Here is a 9,858-nt window from a genome sequence, read left to right on the forward strand (position 1 = left end):
GTACACTCCTTTCCTAAATGTATCATTTGGAAGAGGAGAAAGATGGTGAAAAAACAAGTAGTTGGGTTTGCTTTTTTTTTAATCATGATGCCATTGTCTCAAAGTATGTGAATGATGAAGATGGAGAAAAGGCTTCTGGGGAAGTGGCGTTGCTAGAAATCCAGACAAGGGACCTGGAGCATGGCAGCAATGAGGGCTGTGCACATTCATACATTGGCAGTGGATGGAGGCAGCAGCTGCCAGGGAAGGAGGGAGCAATACAAGTTCCTTCCTCACCCAAGCCAGGAGCTGGGGAATTGTGACCGTCTGTGATGTTTTGGGGAATGCCTTGGAATCTTAGGACAAAAAACAGAAAACGAGAAACAGGTTGCAGACTGGGGATGTGGATGCAGGATCCACCAAAGGAAACCGACAAGGAGAGCCTGAAATTTCTCTTTAACAAGATCTTACCTCTATTCATTCTACTCGGGCTTCAATTATTAGTCTTGAGAATTTTTTTTTTCCCAGGGAGATAGGCAAGAAATAGTATTCACTTGACGGCAGGACATAACTATTACTTTGATGAAGGGAGCTAGAATACTAGTTCTTTGTCTTTTCTTTATGTGAATATTAGTGAATCTGATCTATGTTGCATACCTTGCTCAGCTGAGGCTCCATGGGGAACTCATTACCTTTAGTAGAAAGCTAGACACAAGTAAATTTCAGGTGTTTGATTATTGAGAATGTTTCAAGTATGAACCCAATCTATGTGAGCCCAGAGCTTCACTCAGGACCATGGTTTAGACATTTAAACAAATAACTACAATACTTATTTTTAAAAGGTAAGTGCATTTTCCTCATACCTCTCCCTCTCTTTTTGGTTTGGAATTGCTATAGCAATTCAAGTAGATGTGACATGTTTTCCCATACTTCAATCCCAGATGTGAAAACTTCTTCCACGTTCAAAAAATCAGACTATATATGTAACTTAGAGAATTGACACTGGCAATGAGAGGTTGAGTGACTTGTCTGAAGTCACACAGCTATATCTTCTGGATTGATTCTATCCTCTGTGCCATGCTGTTTCTTTAATTTTTACATTTATTTCTCAGTGCTAATTTAACTCAATGTGTTATTGCTCATAGCATCATGGCACTTCTGGGTCTATTTCTACCTGTAGAATGGAAGGTTTTGCTTCTCTTAAAAGAATTTCAGGTAACTGGGGTCTGATCTCTCTAGAGGACAAGGTGAACTCTGTACAGGAATATGGGGAGTAGAAGGCCCATTTCCCTGTAGCCAAATATTTCACAGTACCCCATATTTAAAATTTAAAGGGGCCCAGACCCACCAAGCCCAGAAATGTTCTCCAAGTCTAAGAAAAATAATTTCCTAAGGGAGTCCTTTGTAGGAAACAAGGCAAGCAAAAACACCCACAAACAATGGAAAGAGTTTGGAGATCATGGAGAATGACCAAGTATCTAAAGAGGCTGCCTTGATAGACAAGAAGGTGATGTGACAAATGTCTACAAATATTGGACAGCACTATCTCTGACACAGAAATGACAATACAACTAGTATAGCAAGAGCTGTCCCCCACAAGTAGCATGGGGGTGTCATTGTGTGACTGGAAGGGAGATAGAATAGAGACATATCTGGCCTCTTTTCCCCCCATCCTTCTCCTAGAGAATCTTTAATCTCTACCTGGAAAGGAATTTCTGCAGGAAGTTGGGGTGGGAGAATGTAAAGGGGTCCCTAAGTCCAAAATGTTTGAGAAACTCTAATCTTGACCACCTGTTCAGAAATCCTATACTCGAGGAGTGGGCTTCACCTTACTAACCAAATCTTTTCTATCTCCAATTTCAGCAATCCTATCCTCTTATTGAATCGGAATTTAATCTGGGACTTCCCAAAATGTCAATAAATGAAAGAGCAAACAACTTGAGGAAAATCAACATTTTAGAATCAGGGGCTGGTAGAGCAAACTCCCGAGAAACAAGTTAAACAATCAGCTCCATTTCTCCTGCTTGTTATTGGTTTTAAGATTACATTTCCTTGATTCAATTGTCATAAAACATTGCAAACACCAAGATGAAATGCATGAGCTGAGCTAAATTGATCCAAACCCTTCAACTTTCAGGAGTAAGCTCAATATGTGTCAACATTGTGATATGGCAGTCAAAAAAGCTAGTTTCATCTTTGACTGCCCTGAGAGAGGCATTGTGTCTAGGTCTAGGGAAAGGATAGTCCTCTGCTTTGACTCAGTCAGCCCACATTTGAAGCATTGCGTCCAGTTCTGGATACCACTCTTGGGGGGACGGGGGGCATTGATAATCTGGGGAGGATGAAAAGGAAATTGATCAGAATGGTGAAGTGTTTCAGGCTCATGCTATATTAAAAGCAGTTGAGAGCAGAACCCTGAAATTTATACAATAATGTTATAAAGACAAACACCTTTGAAAGACTTAAGAATTCTTCTCAATGCGTGACCAACTATGATTCCAGGAGACTAATGATGAAACATTCCACCCATCCTAACAGAGAGAAGATGGACTCAAGATGCAGAATGAGAAATACATTTTTTGGAAATAACCAATGTGAAAATTGGCTTTACTTGACTACATAAACTCTTATTACAAGGGTTTGAGCGTTTTTTCTTCTTTTTCAATGGATGTAAGGAGGAAGATTTTTTTAAATGCCTTTTAATTGAAAGAAAAGTAAAATGAAACCAAAGTTGTGGACTTTTTTTTTTAATCAGGTAAAGAAACTGAGGATATTCAGCCAGAAGAGAAGGCTGGTTGAAGAGGAAGGGCCTGTTACTTAGAGGAAGGACTGTTACTTAGAAAAAGTATTTTGATGTGAATTTTGCTTGCTCCCAGAGGGCAGAACTAGTACCAAAAGGTGGAAGCTGTTGAGAAATAAATGTAGGCTTACCTACATTTACCAAAAGAGAAACCTTCTTTCATTCAAAGCTGTGCAAAACCCAAATGACCTGCCTCCAAAGGTAGAGGGTTGCTCTGCACCGGCAGCCTTCAAGGAAAAGTTGTGTGACTCCTAGATGAGACAGCTTCCACACTTGTGCACATGTGGGTTGGATGAGATAACCTCTGAGAGCCCTTACAACTCTGAGATCTCTAGATTATGCATCTCAAATGTTAACAGAAAGGAGAATTTTCTTCTTATTGGTTCCATTTGATTATGACAAACCCATCTTCATTAATGCAAAAACAATTCCAAGCAATGAGAATAACAATAATATTAATAATAATAAAATTAACATTTATACAGCATTTTAAGGTTTGTAAAGCACTTTGCATATCACTTTGCATTTGATGCTCACAAGAACTCTATGAAAAAGGTGCTATTATTTTCCCCATTTTGCCAATGAGGAAACAGAGTCTGAGAAAAGTTGCGAATTGCCCAGGGTTATATAGCTAGTAAGTGTCTGAGGTAGGATTCAAACTCTTATCTTCCTGACTCCCAGACCAGCACTCTATCCACCATTATACTACCTAGCAGCCTCCTATTGCATAGATACTGTGGTCATTTGTTCTTGAAGAGGACCATGACATCAAGAGGGGATGTCATGACTTGCCATGAATTGGATTTAAGTGAGGGAGCATTATGCAAAGTCACCAACCTCACTCTCTCCTCCATCTGGGTCCAGTAGCAAAATATACATCAGGATGACTGGAGCTAGGCCTGGATGTTTAAGGTAATTGGAGTTAAGTGCCTTGCCGCAGCTCACACAGCCATAAGTGTCTGAGGTGAGATTTGAACTCAGGACCTCCCAACTTCAGGGGCAGTGCTCTATCCACTATGCCACCTAGCTACACCTATTACATAAATAGATACACAGATAAATAGAAATAGACAGACAAATAGAGATAGATACAGACAGACAGACAGATGATAGAGATTTATCTCTATACACATTAGTAGGGTTGAGAATGAAATAGAGATATCTATCTACACTATTGATAATAATTTATATAGTAATATCATTTTTATATGCAAAGGACAGTATTCATGATCCTTTGGGAGTTGTATGTTTCCTGACTGATATATTTTTGTGTGCGTGGTACTTCTTACATATAAGCTGGCAATGTGTTGTACCCTACCTTCAGCTTCTCTCCATTGCTGATTTGGATCATTCACAATTTTGGCATTTTGAAAATTATTGTGTTTTATGATTTGCATCCATAGAGAATTACTGGAAGAATATTATAAAATTATAACAGGTTAATGATTTTGTATATGTTTATGTATGTATGCGTGAATTTTGTGTCTATATGTATATGTACATGTATATGTGTGTGAGAGATATGTCTTCTGGAGAATGTAAGAACTAGTCAGGGTCACCACCCAATATTCTGACAATTTAAATATTTTGCCAAAGCTTCTATAAACACTTTAATAAATGAGTAAAGGCATTCAAATCTAAAATCTTACTAAAGGGCACTTGAGGGGAGCAGCTAGGTAGTGCAGTGGATAAAGCACTGGCCCTGGATTCAGGAGGACCTGAGTTCAAATCTGGCCTCAGACACTTGACACTTACTAGCTGTGTGACCCTGGGCAAGTCACTTAACCCTCATTGCCCTGAAGAAAAAAATTAAATTAAATAAAGGATGCTTGAGGTTGGGGGATGGGGAGGGTGGGGCTGAACAGATAGAGATTGAGAAAAGGTAATGAAGAGAAGCTAGAATCTTAAAAATGGTTCAAAAGCAATTACACATGTAGAGTTCAGTTTTCCATCTTCAAGAACATTTCTGTATTGTGGTATTAAGGGGTTTTTTCTTTCCACAATTAATTCTGAATAAACGTCCTTTTGCAACCAGCTTTGAAGTCCTATGCACACCTGTGTAGATTATAAAGAAGGGAAGACAGGTCTTCCACACCCAAACCCTGAATTCACAATGCAACACGTCAGGTAAGATATGCCCTCCAGCATCTTGTTTTAATGCTAAAGCCGTGGTTGATATAATCTCTTGAAATTGTTAACCCTTGCCCAGATTTAGCACCTACTCCCTGCGTTGGAGAAACAGAAGGCACTAGTCCTTGGAAACCACAGCTCTGATGTTTTAGAATTGCCAGTGGGATGATCTGGGTGGAGGGCTCTTTCAGGAAGAAGTTCTCAGCACACCCAGATTGATCACTGTTGAAATGGCTCTTCCACATTCTCTTACCTGCACGATATGATGGTGCGATGGAGTTACTTCTCTCTGGTTGTTCTCCATTTCAATCTCCTGCTGCTGCTCTCCAAAAAACTTTTTGTTAGGACCATCTGAGGATAAGAAATGGGGAAGGGAGGATTTCTCCATCCAAAGCCAAGTTGAGTAGCCATTGCTTGACTTCAATAGGACCACCTACCCTCACTTTGTTCTTTCGGTTTAGGTATAGTAGCAAACTTTACTTCTGTGGGAGAGAATGTGAGGGAACAACCACAATACATAACCATATTACACAGTTGACTATGATCATTAAAACATAAAACTGTCCCTTCCAGGTATTCCCTTTTTTGTTTCTTCTTTTAGTTGCTAGGCTCTTTTCTAGACCCAGGGTTCTTAATCTTTTTTATGTCTTGGGCTTCCTTGGTAAACCTATGGACCACTTCCAGAACAATGTTTTGTTGTTTGGTGGGGTTAGGGGTTTGTGTGTGTGTGTGTGTGTGTGTGTGTGTGTGTGTGTGTGTGGCAATTGGAGTTAAGTGACTTGCCCAGGGTCACACAGCTAGTAAGTGTAGTAAGTGTTAAGTGTCTGAGGCCGAATTTGAACTCAGGTCCTCCTGAATCCAGGGCCAGTGCTCTATCCACTGCGCCACCTAGCTGCCCTGTTTTTTTAATACATAAAATAAGACATTACAAAGAAAAACATTTATATTTAAATTTTTTTTTTTAATTTTTGCGGGGCAATGGGGGTTGTGACTTGCCCAGGGTTACACAGCTAGTAAGTGTCAAGTGTCTGAGGCCGGATTTGAACTCAGGAATTCCTGAATCCAGGGCCGGTGCTTTATCCACTGCGGGTGCTTTATCCACTGTGCCACCTAGCTGCCCCTTATATTTAAATATAATAATAATTTTTTTAATTTCATGGATCCTTAATTAAGAACCTGTGCTCTAAAAAGTGGGGGGTTAATTATGCATAGACTTTTTGAGCTGGAAGCAAACTTAAACCTTATGATTCTTTTGTCTAGGCCACCCAATATCTACCTTCCATGTCAAGGCTAAGTTATTGGCTCCATACTATATTATACTATACTATACTATACTATACTATACTATACTATACTATACTATACTATACTATACTATACTATACTATACTGCCATACCACACCATACCATGCTATACTATAACTATAATGACTACTCCTAGGAGGGTAACCTGTCTTCCATCCCACCAACATGGTTTACCTGCTCTCACCTGCAAGCTTTAGGCTGGTAATGGGTTTAGCTCCAAAATATATACTAGAATTTTTCTCTGAAATCTGTGTTACTTTGGTTTCAGTTTCTTTGTGCATCATATCTGATTCTTGACAAGGACATTGTCACATACATTCTTGTTCTCTAGTACCTGCAGATTCTGGGTTGGTTTTTTTTAATCCTCTACCCTGCTTTGACCTCAGCTACCTATGCATTCCCTGGGAAGACAGAGTATAAGGGACAAGGTAAGAGGCTAGGATCCAGATAAAGCCAGGAAACCTAGATGAGAGAAATAAATATTGAATTAGAAACTCAGGTAACCAGTGGTCCAGGGAGCTAAGTGGTACAGTGGATAGACTGATGGGTCTAGAGTCAGGAAGAACTGAGTCAAAACTGGCTTCAGACACTTACTAGCTGTATGACCCTGAGCAATTCACTTAACATTTGCATCAGTCTACCTCAGCTTCCTCATCTGTAAAAAGGGGGGTCATAACCATATGTTCTTTCTGGGGTTATTGTGAGGCTCAAATGAGACAACATTTGTAATATTATTTAATTTAATAGTCAGTAAAGTAGTCTGGTTCGCAAACACAGAACACCAACAAGGAGACATTGATTGTGAGCCAAACTCCTGTCCTGGCCAGGAAGCTTCTCATACAAATCCAAAAGTTTAGTCAGCCTAGAGCCCGAAGGGAGAAGCAAGAAAGGGGCTGCATCTGGCTAAGAGGGGTGTGTAGGTGGAAAACAAGGGAAGATACCTGCTTCCCAACTGATTGGCTTTTGGATTTCTGCCTCACCTCGATGTCTACAAGTTGTGGATCCTCCCATCCATGATCACTTGCTAGTTTTGTAATGAGTCCCTCGCCTTTATCCATGTCTCAGGACAATGACCTGCTTTCTGACACCTTGCTCTCTCTTCTGTGAATTTTCAGGTGTTCCGGGGGGTCTAGCCTCTACTTTGTGTTCCCAACCTCACCTTGCTTTTATTGGTTCGACCCACACCCACACTCAGTAAATAGGAATAATAGGAGGAATATTAGAAGTCATCAAGTCCAACCCTGTCATTGAGGGTTGAGGAAATAGATGAGGAAATTCAGGCACAGGGAGGTCACCCAGCTAATAAGTATCTCAGTTGGGATTTGAACACAGGTCTTGACTTCAAGACCAGAGCTCTATCTACCAGACCACACCACCTCTCATAAAAGAGTATTAAAGTGCTCACTTCGGCAGCACATATACTAAAATTGGAACGATACAGAGAAGATTAGCATGGCCCCTGTGCAAGGATGACACGCAAATTCATGAAGTGTTCCAAAAAAAAAAAAAAAAGAGTATTAGAGAAGAGGAAACCAAAGTTCAGCAAGATCAAGGGATCTGGGAAAGTTGAAACTTGGAACCAGGGCTCCTGACCTTTCCTATGTCTTTCCATAGCTAAGACTTCTATCTGCATAAGCACCTGGTATAACAGAAAGTACACTGGACTGGAAGTCAGGTATCATGGCTCTGCCATTAGTCCTTTGATCTTGGCATATCTCTTGGCCCCTCTGGGCCACAGCTTCTTCTTCAATAAAGCAAGACATTTGGACTAGCTAAGAGGTTCCTAAACTTTTTTATGTGTCATGGAGTCCTTTGGCATTCTGGAGAAGACTATGGATCCCTTCTCAGTCTTGTTTTTAAATGTATAAAACAAAATACATCAGATCACAAAGGAAACCAATTATATTCAAATAAAGGGTTTTCCCCCCTCTTCTAATAAATGGACTCATTTGGGGTCCATAGGCCTCAAATTAAGAACCTCTAGATGAGATGATCCCTAAGGTCCCTTCCACCACTAAAATACTTTATCAATAGTGCTCCTGGATCTAAAAATTCTATTTTCTTCTCTCTCCTCTCTCTCTCTCTCTCTCTCTCTCTCTCTCTCTCTCTCTCTCTCTCTCTCTCAGACATTTCTCACATGCTGCTCTCTTAGCCCTTCTACTCTTGATCAGCCCATCCATCTCTGGGTTTCTTCTTTTCCCCCTTTTTGGTCTTAAAAAAATTCTTTCATTATTTTATTTTTTGAAGAAACTCTCTTTGCTCTTTATGTCTCTACCCCCCAGCTAGTCCCAGTCCCTTTTGGCCCTTTTCAGAGGAGCATTAGCATGTTAAAGGCAATCCCCACGTGGCTCTGCTTGGAGGTCCTCTACTTAGATTCACAACTAGTTTGAGGGTATGGGAAGAGAGAAAGGGATTTTTACCACACAAGGCTGTGAGCACCAGTAGCTTCATGTGCTAAGAATTAGGGCACTTACTGTAGAGTTCAGTAGGAGCCGATTGTTATTTTTAATTAGATTTAAAGAAAGACAGTATTCTGGGGAATTGTATTGAAAGTCTCATCACTTGATTAAGCAGACCCTCTTGGACTAAAACCCCTACCAGGCACGAACTCTTTTTCCTTAACCTCCTCTCACAAAAAGAAAAAAGAAAAGGATGAGACAAGAAGTCTGAGACAGTGGTATCTATTTTCATTCTCAAAAGGGGACAGGCAAGACAACAGGAAGGCTGAATTGATTCCAACATCTCCCCACAAAATGGTCCTATTCTCCAAATTCCTTAATATCTCTTCTCTAGGATTCTTTTCCATAGTGTTACAAAGAGGTAAATTGCCCATTGATCCATTCATTTATTCAACAAATATTTGAGTATCAACAATATATGCATATAGCTGGGGTGGAAAAAGAGGCTGTAAACACACTGCTGACTTCAAGGATCTTATCTAGGCTCTTTAATATAATGGTACTTCTAGACCTTAAATTATGTTATAAAGAAGGAATGAACACGGGGCAGCTAGATGGCGCAGTGGATGGAGCACTGGCCCTGGATTCAGGAGGGCCTGAGTTCAGGTCCGGCCTCAGACACTTGACACTTACTGGCTGTGTGACCCTGGGCAAGTCACTTAGCCCCAATTGCCTTACTAAAAAAAAAAAAAAAATTAAAAAAAAAAAAAGAAGGAATGAACAAAACCATTTTATACTGGTTAAAAAATATAAAAGTAGATCAGTGGAATAGGCTAGATAAAGAAGAATCAGAAATAATTGAACTCAATAACCCAATGTTTGATAAATCTGAAAACATAAATTACTTAAGAAAGAACTCCCCATTTGATAAAAAACTGCTGGGAAAACTAGAAAACAGTCTGGAAAAAATTAGGCTTAGACCAACATCTTACACCACATTCTACAATAAATTCAGAATGTAAACGTGATGTGAATATTAAAGACAATACCATAAAAATATTAGAAGGAAAGCAGATCACATACCTTTCACAGCTGTGGTTAAAGGGTGTATTCTAAGCCAAAAAAAAAAAAAAGGCTAAAGGAATCCATAAAAGATGAAATAAATAATTTTGATAACATGAAATTTAAAAGTTTTTACAGATACAAAATTAATGCTTCTGAAATAAATGTATAACCTATATCAG

At 39.7% G+C, this 9,858-nt stretch overlaps 1 non-coding gene across 1 annotated transcript; it reads left to right on the top strand.

The window, feature by feature from the left end:
- The first annotated feature begins 7,612 nt into the window (after positions 1-7,612).
- On the top strand, positions 7,613-7,719 carry LOC122733226. The gene has a single exon (XR_006353808.1). It is a non-coding gene; the product is annotated as a U6 spliceosomal RNA (small nuclear RNA).
- The last annotated feature ends 2,139 nt before the right edge of the window (positions 7,720-9,858 follow it).

The sequence above is a fragment of the Dromiciops gliroides genome, chromosome 6 (genome assembly GCF_019393635.1).
Source record: "Dromiciops gliroides isolate mDroGli1 chromosome 6, mDroGli1.pri, whole genome shotgun sequence".
Lineage (NCBI taxonomy): Eukaryota > Metazoa > Chordata > Mammalia > Microbiotheria > Microbiotheriidae > Dromiciops > Dromiciops gliroides.